The 11,164-nt window shown below is 49.6% G+C and overlaps 8 non-coding genes across 8 annotated transcripts; 6 read left to right on the top strand and 2 right to left on the bottom strand.

The window, feature by feature from the left end:
- Positions 1 to 1,893: 1,893 nt before the first annotated feature.
- trnaf-gaa (transfer RNA phenylalanine (anticodon GAA)) lies at positions 1,894 to 1,966 on the top strand. The gene has a single exon. It is a non-coding gene; the product is annotated as a tRNA-Phe (tRNA).
- A 111-nt stretch (positions 1,967 to 2,077) lies between these two features.
- On the top strand, positions 2,078 to 2,150 carry trnav-aac (transfer RNA valine (anticodon AAC)). The gene has a single exon. It is a non-coding gene; the product is annotated as a tRNA-Val (tRNA).
- A 693-nt stretch (positions 2,151 to 2,843) lies between these two features.
- Positions 2,844 to 2,915, top strand: trnae-uuc (transfer RNA glutamic acid (anticodon UUC)). The gene has a single exon. It is a non-coding gene; the product is annotated as a tRNA-Glu (tRNA).
- Positions 2,916 to 3,360: 445 nt separating this feature from the next.
- trnav-cac (transfer RNA valine (anticodon CAC)) lies at positions 3,361 to 3,433 on the top strand. Its single transcript has one exon. It is a non-coding gene; the product is annotated as a tRNA-Val (tRNA).
- Positions 3,434 to 3,789: 356 nt separating this feature from the next.
- Positions 3,790 to 3,861, bottom strand: trnad-guc (transfer RNA aspartic acid (anticodon GUC)). The gene has a single exon. It is a non-coding gene; the product is annotated as a tRNA-Asp (tRNA).
- A 1,189-nt stretch (positions 3,862 to 5,050) lies between these two features.
- Positions 5,051 to 5,123, top strand: trnav-aac (transfer RNA valine (anticodon AAC)). Its single transcript has one exon. It is a non-coding gene; the product is annotated as a tRNA-Val (tRNA).
- A 457-nt stretch (positions 5,124 to 5,580) lies between these two features.
- Positions 5,581 to 5,652, bottom strand: trnah-gug (transfer RNA histidin (anticodon GUG)). The gene has a single exon. It is a non-coding gene; the product is annotated as a tRNA-His (tRNA).
- Positions 5,653 to 5,815: 163 nt separating this feature from the next.
- trnae-uuc (transfer RNA glutamic acid (anticodon UUC)) lies at positions 5,816 to 5,887 on the top strand. The gene has a single exon. It is a non-coding gene; the product is annotated as a tRNA-Glu (tRNA).
- Positions 5,888 to 11,164: the final 5,277 nt, after the last annotated feature.

The raw sequence follows: 11,164 nt of genomic DNA, 5'->3' as shown, positions 1-11,164 counted from the left end.
TGCTGTGTATTATAATGATTCCTGCAGTGTTTTATGGGTCTGGAAGCTGTTGGATCTGTGGCTCACAACCTTCCAAGAATGAATTTCTATGTGTTTTTTTATTGTCTGTTGTTTAGATTGTTACCTATCCTATGGTATCAGATTGTAAAATGTTCTATCACTCACAAGGTTCAGATAATTATCTCTCACAGTAAGTGTTCTGATACTCCTAAACTGGTTTGCAAATTGATTCTAGTGAAGGCTGTTCACTATTGTCCGAAGAAATGTCCACAGGCGAAATGAGGCAGTTGTGTTGTGTTATATACTCATATACTCCCCCACACCTCCTCCTCGGATTTGAGATTTTTATCTCAACCTCTTCAGCCTTTTGTTTATTTCACTTCTGCACTCTGGGTGTCTCCTCCAAGGCTGTTTTTACAGGGGTTTGCTCTCATCTGGGCAAGTTCTTGTTCAGTTGCAGACAGTGGACAGGAGACTGAAATGACAGGAAACTTACATCTCAGCAGTTTATTTGAGCGCTGTATTGACAAGTCTGCTTTTAAACTGGTGCAAAAACACCAGTCAGATTTGTGAAATTCAGTCCTGCCTTGTCTGGACCTCAGTAGCTGTGGGCTCTCCCAGCCTTCGTCCTCACATTCCGATGGGAAGCAGAGAGGGACACCTTGCAAAATTCCTAGATCTTTGCAGGCTTTTTTCTCACAAGAATCCTTTGAACTCGCATCTGTCCTGGAAGGATTCTGAAGAGAAATTAGCGTATCAATATCCCCAGCCTGCGTGGTCAGGGAGGGAGGTAACTGCAGGATATTGCAGCCGAGACCCGCTCCACTTCACAAGAGCAGCGACAGAGCCGTCAATGTTGGAAACTGCTTGAGTGCTTTTTTTTTCAAAATCAAGATGGGTCGTCAAGTTCAAGGAGGAAGAAGATCAGGTAAACACTCAATCTTTACCGCCGTCTTTTACAAATGTGTGATGTGTTACACAGAATACAACCATTACAACACGCTGGGCTTTGCTGCAGTCCAACTGAAGGTAAATGAGTTTGTAAAATAAACACTTTGTTTGATGGACCCCTAATGTAGGATGTGTCATTCAGTTCCACTGTTTTCAGAATTACCCATGGACTTCAGTCTGACAGTGTGCTTGTGTGAACAGGTAAAGCTTGACAACCAGGTGCTGAAAGAAGCGCCCTCTCTCTGGGAGAGGAGGGATGTTTGAGCATCAGACTAAATGGGAAAATGTGAGCTTTGTTCCTGCTACAGACGAGGGTCCTGCCCTCAGGTGGGCCTTTGTTAATTATTTGAATGGTTTGTTTTTCTTAGCGTTTCCTGGAAAAGGTCGTTAGTAGGGCTATTTCTGATTTCCAGACTTAATTTTAAGACTTAATTTTGTATATTGTCAGTAGTGGCCAAATGAACTATCTTTTGTGCTCTTGCAGTTGACACTTCAATAAAATTGAACAAAATTCATCTGTTATTTACATTTTGACGAAAGAGTAACTTTTTTCTGTCAACTTTACAAGAGCTCTAAACTGCAACAAAGCTTTTAGATAAACAACATTTCCAAACTCCAGCCAGAGTGTAGGACACACTGGGTGCTCTACACAGTCCATGGGTGGGACACTGAACACACTACAAAATGAGTCGAGTTCATGTCTGAGAGGAAAGCACAGCCGACAGCGGAGTCCTGCCTGGAGCCGTGTCGCAGGCGGCGGCAGCTCCCCTCGCTCTGTCTGTGCGGCGTGTCCCAGGGCTCCTGGGAGGAAGAGAGAGCCCCCTCCCGTTAGCCACTCCCTCTCGGTGGCTTCATTCGTATGCGACTAGTAAGAGCAGACGCCTCTATGCTCAATCCGCAACTCAGGAAGGCTGGAGCGGGTGGCGTCGGGCAGCCAGCACCGCCGAAATAGCTCAGTTGGGAGAGCGTTAGACTGAAGATCTAAAGGTCCCTGGTTCGATCCCGGGTTTCGGCATTTTGTTTCATCGCGCCCTCTGTTCCTCTCTCCAGCGCGCCCCCCGCCTCAAGCGGCGCTTCCCTTTCTCAGCCCGAAACGCAAACTAGACACCGGCAGGGGTGGCCGCAGGTTTCCGTAGTGTAGCGGTTATCACGTTCGCCTAACACGCGAAAGGTCCCCGGTTCGAGACCGGGCGGAAACAGCCTCTTTTGCCACGCTCCTGTGCTTCACAAAGGTCTTGAGCGACGGGCCGTTTGTTCCCGATGTGCTTCCGGTGACTTCGTGCACTCTTGTACCGAGCGCACGTTCCTTCTGTACGCGGAGCCGATCGTTTGCAATTTGGCTGTGCGGACAGACCAAGACGAGCTCTGTCGAGTCAAAAGCAGCGCAGGACCTGCAAGAACAACAGAAAGATGACCACCCAGCGGGGTGCCCAGGGCTGGGCGCGTTGTTCCATACTCCGCCCACTCTCGGTGTAAACAGGTCCTGCGTTTCCTTTGGTGTAACTGCTTCGTCCTACATGGCCGATTGTGTAGAAGATCCGTAGTAAGTCGATGAAGAAAACAGAGAAGAGGTCGGAGTGGCCTCTGGAGTTCATCAACGATTGGCTTTTTTTTTGGTCTTCACTCGTGAAGCTAGTAAAAGCAGACGCCCCTATTCTACCGTGACCCGGATTCGAACCGGGGTTGTTGCGGCCACAACGCAAAGTACTGACCACTATACGATCACGGCGAGCTAGCGAGACACACGAGGCACTGCTCCTGAGCCCCAGCATACATCGAGCCTTCGACACTCTGCGTGCCAGCTCTCTTATGCGTTTTCTCCACCAAGCAGGCGATGACGACAGGCATTAACAGGTTGCTTGCCTTTAGCACGGGACAGGGCTCCTCCGCGCTCCCATATGGTCTAGCGGTTAGGATTCCTGGTTTTCACCCAGGCGGCCCGGGTTCGACTCCCGGTATGGGAAGGTGCTTCTTTTATTTCCTGCTTTCCAAAGGATCAACACAGTGTACGAAGGAGCCGCATTGAGACCACTCGAACGCTTGCCAAACGCCTGAGAAGAGGGGGCGCTTGTTTCCAACAGAGGACCTCTTGCGTGTGAGCCGCGCTGATCGTCGCTTCACCTGGGAAACCTGCAGGAGGTGGGAGGGGTGACTGTGGGAGACAGTGGTGACCTTCGAGAATAGGGTGTATACTCTCCCAGATGATATTTGCACATTCTGGAGAGGAGATTTTCTCCACTTTAGTAGCCCGATCTCTTCGATTGCGAGGAGAGGGCTGTAGACTGTGGCGCCGCCTTTCCTGCTCCGTCCACGACAGGAGTCAATCAGCGCACTCCGATAAGGGCGCTGGAAGCAGCTGGATTGAATTGGCGAAGCTCAGCACCGGGCCAGTGGGCATCGTCGCTCACCGTTTCCGTAGTGTAGCGGTTATCACGTTCGCCTCACACGCGAAAGGTCCCCGGTTCGAGACCGGGCGGAAACAGAGCCGCTTCTTTTCTCGCCACGCACACTGTTTGGGGATTCGCCTAGCGCTGGCTCGAGCAGACCCCCTCCCCTCGTAGTGCGGCGGGATCTGCACCGTGCCTGTCGCAGCGCCTCCTGCTTTCACTTCAGTGCGCGTCCTGGTGTCGAGCAGCGTGCCGTGCAGAGGCTCTGAAAGCGAGCGCAATGAAAAGGCGCACGACCATCCAGACAGGCAGTACTCCTCTGTAAAGCGCCGTTCGTTCACATTGATCTTCCAACTAGTAAAAGCAGACGCCCCTGTTCTGCCGTGAGCCGGAGTTGTTGCGGCCGCAAGGCAAAGGCACTCCTTTCTCTGAGGAGGGAGAAAAAGAGCGACTCCCCGTCGGGGAATCGAACCCCGGTCTCCCGCGTGACAGGCGGGGATACTCACCACTATACTAACGAGGAAGACGTCGCTCTCTCTGACCACTGGTCCCACAGTGCTGGAAGCCGACAGCGGGTTTCGCCACGCGTGCTGTGACTCCTTTACGGAGCAGAAATGACAACCGAGGAGCCGAGAGATCACAGCCGACCGACTCGGACAGACTTGCTTTTGACGCTTTTCAAAGCGATCTTTGTGCGCGACTGCGCCGCCTAGCAAATCCAAACGGGTTGCACAACTTTGAACTAGCAAATGCAAGAGGGCTAAGCCCCCTCTCTCTTAGCTCAGGTTCGATCTGTCTCCCAAAATCACCCACACCAGTGTCGTTGAAGTGCTCTGCTTCATTTCTAAGGGCAACATCAACATTCACTCCCACCCCCAGAACAGACAGGACGGCGTCCGCAGCAACAACAGCTCCAGTCTCTGCACAGGAGCCCCGCTCCGCCGGGCCCGGCTCCTCTGCTCTGCGGCTCCTGCGGAGTGGAGTCCTGCCTGGAGCCGTGTCGCAGGCGGCGGCTCCCCTCGCTCTGTCTGTGCGGCGTGTCCCGGGGCTCCTGGGAGGAAGAGAGAGCCCCCTCCCGTCAGCCACTCCCACTCGGGGGCATTTCCACGCTCTCTGTGAGGGGCAGGGCAGGTGTGTCCAGTAGCTTATCGAGCGGAAGCCTGGGGCGTCGGAGAGCTGTGATCGTGAAGACCTTGAGGTGTCACCTCTTTGTCTGCTCCCCCCCTCCGCCCCAGGTCTGGTCCAAAGTGGCTCGGCAACCCCTCACACCTCCACGTGTCACAACCTCGGGTGTGGTCGTTAGACACCAGTGGGGTGTTGTTCTGTTCTGTTCTTGCTCATTGTTTCCTGCCCGTGGCAGGCAGGAGTCCACGCGAGGAAGGTGCGCTGGACAGCGAGCTCAGAGGGCGCAGCTGGGTGGGTGGCTTTCCTCCTGAGTGACGTCCCTGCAACACTCTCCCGCTCCTCTTGGTGCGCTCATGCCGCAACTCAGGAAGGCTGGAGCGGGTGGCGTTGGGCAGCCAGCACCGCCGAAATAGCTCAGTTGGGAGAGCGTTAGACTGAAGATCTAAAGGTCCCTGGTTCGATCCTGGGTTTCGGCATTTTGTTTCATCGCGCCCTCTGTTCCTCTCTCCAGCGCGCCCCCCGCCTCAAGCGGCGCTTCCCTTTCTCAGCCCGAAACGCAAACTAGACACCGGCAGGGGTGGCCGCAGGTTTCCGTAGTGTAGCGGTTATCACGTTCGCCTAACACGCGAAAGGTCCCCGGTTCGAGACCGGGCGGAAACAGCCTCTTTTGCCACGCTCCTGTGCTTCACAAAGGTCTTGAGCGACGGGCCGTTTGTTCCCGATGTGCTTCCGGTGACTTCGTGCACTCTTGTACCGAGCGCACGTTCCTTCTGTACGCGGAGCCGATCGTTTGCAATTTGGCTGTGCGGACAGACCAAGACGAGCTCTGTCGAGTCAAAAGCAGCGCAGGACCTGCAAGAACAACAGAAAGATGACCACCCAGCGGGGTGCCCAGGGCTGGGCGCGTTGTTCCATACTCCGCCCACTCTCGGTGTAAACAGGTCCTGCGTTTCCTTTGGTGTAACTGCTTCGTCCTACATGGCCGATTGTGTAGAAGATCCGTAGTAAGTCGATGAAGAAAACAGAGAAGAGGTCGGAGTGGCCTCTGGAGTTCATCAACGATTGGCTTTTTTTTTGTCTTCGCTCGTGAAGCTAGTAAAAGCAGACGCCCCTATTCTGCCGTGACCCGGATTCGAACCGGGGTTGTTGCGGCCACAACGCAAAGTACTGACCACTATACGATCACGGCGAGCTAGCGAGACACACGAGGCACTGCTCCTGAGCCCCAGCATACATCGAGCCTTCGACACTCTGCGTGCCAGCTCTCTTATGCGTTTTCTCCACCAAGCAGGCGATGACGACAGGCATTAACAGGTTGCTTGCCTTTAGCACGGGACAGGGCTCCTCCGCGCTCCCATATGGTCTAGCGGTTAGGATTCCTGGTTTTCACCCAGGCGGCCCGGGTTCGACTCCCGGTATGGGAAGGTGCTTCTTTTATTTCCTGCTTTCCAAAGGATCAACACAGTGTACGAAGGAGCCGCATTGAGACCACTCGAACGCTTGCCAAACGCCTGAGAAGAGGGGGCGCTTGTTTCCAACAGAGGACCTCTTGCGTGTGAGCCGCGCTGATCGTCGCTTCACCTGGGAAACCTGCAGGAGGTGGGAGGGGTGACTGTGGGAGACAGTGGTGACCTTCGAGAATAGGGTGTATACTCTCCCAGATGATATTTGCACATTCTGGAGAGGAGATTTTCTCCACTTTAGTAGCCCGATCTCTTCGATTGCGAGGAGAGGGCTGTAGACTGTGGCGCCGCCTTTCCTGCTCCGTCTATGACAGGAGTGTCGCCTCGTGTCGCAGTTTAGTGTCTGTTGTTTGTGTAATGAAATTATGATGCAGTAACACGATCTGGCCACTACATGCCACCAGCGGACTGAAGAAAGCTGATTGGTGGCGCTTCCAGATTTACTGTTGTAATGTCTCCTTCAATCTTACAATAATTATCTTATTTTCTCGCTTGCTGTCATCTTTTTATTTAGTAAATTAATAACCTTACAGTATGTACCATCTGCAGAGGTAGTTTTCGCCTGAAGTGATGTTCCCTCAAAGGTTTTGTAATATGTCTGGACGTATGGACAGCTAAGGCCTACTGTAGGGCTTTCATTCCTGCTAATTTACATTCAGTTGATACCGAATGAGATGTCAGATTAGCACAGGCTTGAAACAAGTTCCAGTTGCAGCTCCTGTTGTTTCAGGCTGCTCTGCTCTCCGTGTCTGGGGCTGTGTGACAGACCCAGTCAGTTCTGGTGCTGTCAGAACAGGGCCTGTCTGATAGATCAGGTCAGTTCTGGTGCCGTGAGAACTGGGCCTGTGTGAAAATTAGGGTGTCTTCCTGCCCTCAGCTCTGTGTCTTACAGGGCTGCTCTTCAGTCAGATCCTCCTTTTCCGAACTGATGGAGAAAGTCACAGTGATGCTACAGTCTCTTTTTTCATCATTCACAATGCACTCAAACCAGCAAATAAGCTTTTTCCTCTCTACTGCACAGTATAACATTCTTGCAGTTATTTCACAACAAACTACAATATTAACAATCAACTCATCATCGCCTACGCCCACTCCTGCTCTCACAGATCTGACTGTTGTTGATGCTACTTAAGTGACTGAGTTGGCAGATGACACATACTCCATGTGTCCAGGACCCTGCTCCTACACATCTACTCAATTCTAGGTTCTCTGCTTTCTGTCTATATTTACTTGTCCAGCAATCTTCTAGCTGCAGGCTTCAATCATAACTGAGTTTGGAAAACAGTGGTCCAGACCCTAAAGTGCTCAGTAACTACTGTTCAATTTCCAGCTTACCTTTACCTTCAAGAACTCATGCACAAACTATTGCACATCAATTTATAGGTATAATTTAAAGATGGCATCTTGCATCGAGTGATCTGTTTGAACCCCTGCACCAAGGGTCTGGACAAAGACACAGCACTGAAACAGTATTGAATCAGTCCCTGCTAAGGTGGCAAATGATTTCTGCTCACTGTGAAATTCTGTGTTGACTTTAAGGTTCTGTTCCTTGGATTTTAGTAGAATTTAGTCAGGTGTGACTCCTTCAGCAAGCAGGTAAAAGCAAGCAGCACACCTGTTGTTGGACTGCCACTGACTGAGACATTGAGAGTGTGAGACATTCTTGGACAGCTGGCCGTCAGAATTTTCTTATATAACGTCTACCTTTTTACATTCTGTGTCTAAATAGCGATTGTGTCTCAATCTGAAACGTGATGTTCATGGTAACAGAAGAGGCTGATATGTGTGGATTTTAAAAGACCCTTGAAAAATATGCATTTCAGAGCAAAGTTAAAGCATTTGTTCTGCACTCTGGATACCTGCCTTGACAGACTGGCTTCAACACTGCACTGAGCTGCACTGTAACTCCTGCATTATGCACGGAGCCGTCTAGTTGCAGGTTATCATAAAACCTAGCTGTATGTGTCAGGAATTGGCTAAGACTGCAGTTAAGACGAGATCTGATCATTCGGGTTTTTCCTTCTACTTAAGACCCCAGTAAGAAAACATCGCTTCATGCTTTCAACCTGTCAGCACACAGAAAGCTCCTCAGCTGTCTGAGGAATAATCCTGTCGTTCGTTGAAAATGTGAGTGGACGTCCAGTGTTCTACAGAGTCCAGAGGGGCTGCAGGAGTGGCTCTCAGGTCAGAAAGAGCATTCAGGTGCCGGAGCCTAACCTGGAGTGATCAAAGGGTTTCAGTACCTTCGTGGGTCAGGCTTATAAAACTGTTCAAAACGCACACTACCAGCTGACAGCTATAGCCTGCCTCGGTCTGATGTGAATTATCATACCGCTTTACTTAAAGACGTAATGAACAGACTGTGTGCAGAGAGGAAGAAGTAGTTATTATTGATGATTATAATTTTCCTCTCATAAACTGGGACAAACCATCAAGAAAGTTGGTAGCTGAAACAGAAATTGTTCACTGTGCTACCAACTGCTTTTTTGCTGTGTTTGCCAAACACCTACAGCAGAGAATGCCTCAGCAGCAGATTGAGCAGAAATAAAGCATGAGGAAAGTGTCACAGATCCTAATAGAAAATTTCTTGACAATGGAAGAGAAATGACTGATGTACTAAATAAATATTTCACTCGTGTTCACCTGGAAACAGTCAATGTGCTGCTGACTGAGCAAAGACACAGATCTGTACTAAACAGTATTAGCAGGAAAGAGGCAGAAATGTTACTAGTGCCAGAAGCACTTAAACAAATGTTTAGCTCCTGAAGGCTAATTGGCATTTGTACAGTATTTAATGAACAAGATAGATGCTATTCATAAGCTCCTCCAGCACTCTCTCAGGACAGGGTTAATACCTGATGACTATAAAGTCACCATAGCCGCCATCCAAAAAAGAGCAAAAACAGTCTGATGGCGTTCTGGGGGTTAATAAAGTGACTTGACTTGTGGGGAAAGTGTTTCAGCGCCTCCTGTCTGAATGCAAGTGATCCTGCAGCCAGTAAATAATTCTATCGCCTTGGGTGACTTGGAGATGTATGAAGCACAGAGAGGAAGATCTCTTAGCAGTACAAGACCACTAACTAGGACAGTCCTGCCTATTATTTTAAGAACGCAGTGATAAATTAGTGCTGCTTCTGCAAAGTGTTAGTCTCTGGAAAGATGAATGAGACATGGTTACACGAGACAGCAGATAAATTACCCTCTATTTAGAACTTGGTGCTCTATAGCGAAGCTATAAAAAGTATAGGTATTTTTATTTACTTTTTTGATGTTACAAAATGTAGGTCATTTTAGATTATTTTTAGCTTAGTTCTGGGGAAGCTGTGATCTGTGTCTCACTAGTTGTCCCCATGTGTAGGAATCATTAATTAAGGGAATAATTTAAGGATGTGATCCATCTGAATTCAGAACACCAAGGCTCCTCAGCACCAGGTGGGTCACCTCTGGGCTTGTTGCTCAGGGGGAGTGGACTGGCAGCACTACTGTCCAGCAGATGGGCTGAGTGGACACTCATCTCTGCTGAGTGATCAGGCTGTTGGTCCCACAGAAACACTGGCAACGCTGCCTGCAATCAGCCAGCTGAGTGTTCAAGGGCAGCGACCATGACTGTCCCCACATCAAACATGACACACAGGTCAAGACAAGAGCTGCAAACTAAGACAGCTTCACTGATATGAGGCCAGGTCATGTGACGAGTCTGCTCTTTCTAGAGATGGGTTTGTGTTGGCATGGCAGTGTAATGAGATACCGTGAGAGATTCACTTGGACTGAGCAAGTTTCTTGCTGCTATAATTCAAGCTTGGTGGCTTGAATCTTTCTCTTGTGGTGGTTTTGGTTGTATATTTACTAAAACCTATTGCGACTCCCTAAATAAGAGTGCTCCTGCGTCACTCAGGGTAGGGCAGACCTCGATGGACAGGCAGAGAGGCTCTCTTCCCAGAGAGGCTCAGCCTACAGCCTGTGGGAGCCAGAAGATTGCAGAGAAGCTGCAGGCTCTGGGTTTCTGCACAGTACACCAGGACAGGAACCGGCAGCAAAACAGCAGAAACAGGCTCTGAGTTAAAATGAAGAAATACAGCCCCAACACATGCTTTTATGCCTTTGGATTCAGGGTGTGATCACAACTTGATACCCAAGATCGAGACACCTGACAGTGTGTCACTGCTCACTGACCAGGACCCCACTCCCACTCCTCACACTATCTTCCACTCCTGAGCCTCAGGACACCTGGAGAGCCGGGTCTCACAGGTGCAGATCCTGCAGCCGTTAATGAGTTCTGCCTGCATATTGCTCCCAGGCAGGTTTTAATTATTCAGATTGTATCAGAAATTAATTTCCAAGAACTATGTCATTGTTCTCAAATCGGAGAGTATGTACATTATTGTACATAGTAATATAAAGAGTTAGAATATCTCCAGTGTTTGAAAATAGTCCCCGATTGCCTGGTTGAGGGCTGCAGTGACAACTAAACTGCCACAAGAGGCCGCTATAGAGTCGGCCTCAAGCTCTGCTTGTTGGATTCGCTCACCTGTCGTGCACAGTTCACCAGTGAGAATGGTGTGATTGCTAGGTGTGTGGACTGCAGGAATGTGGGAGTGGGGTGTTGCAGTGTGGGTTAGAGAGGGGGTGGTAGTAGCCTCAGTCTCTTTCATTCTGGAATTCAGAGTAATTTCCTTTCATTTGAAGAAATCCCACTAAGGTCTGTTGATTTTCTTTTAACCTCTGGACTAAATTCAGTAGCAAGAGTCAGAAAGGCATCTTTTACATTATTTCCAGAGCAAATAACAGTATTGTATTGTCTGATATTACCAGCGCTGTGCTTCTTGAAATGTGCTGCTGTGACACTGGTGTTACCAAAGAGTACAGCTGCAACTGTAAAAATAAACAATTAAACAAAGCAAAGCTGAGAAGTCTGTAAAGAGTTCACACACACACACACACACACACACACACACAGGATACTGACACACACACAGCACACACACAGGATACTGACACACACACACACACACACAAGATACTGACACACACAGCACTGACACACACACACACACACACAGGATACTGACACACACAGCACTGACACACACACACACACATACACACAGGATACTGACACACACACAGAGTACTGACACAGACACACAGGATACTGACACACACACAGAGTACTGAAACACAAACAGGGCACTGACACACACAGGGTACTGACACACATGGCATTGACACACACACACA

The sequence above is a fragment of the Atractosteus spatula genome, chromosome 2 (genome assembly GCF_055471065.1).
Source record: "Atractosteus spatula isolate fAtrSpa1 chromosome 2, fAtrSpa1.hap1, whole genome shotgun sequence".
Lineage (NCBI taxonomy): Eukaryota > Metazoa > Chordata > Actinopteri > Semionotiformes > Lepisosteidae > Atractosteus > Atractosteus spatula.
The sequence above is the reverse complement of the archived record's forward strand: the minus strand, read 5'-3'. Positions and strand labels throughout refer to the sequence as shown.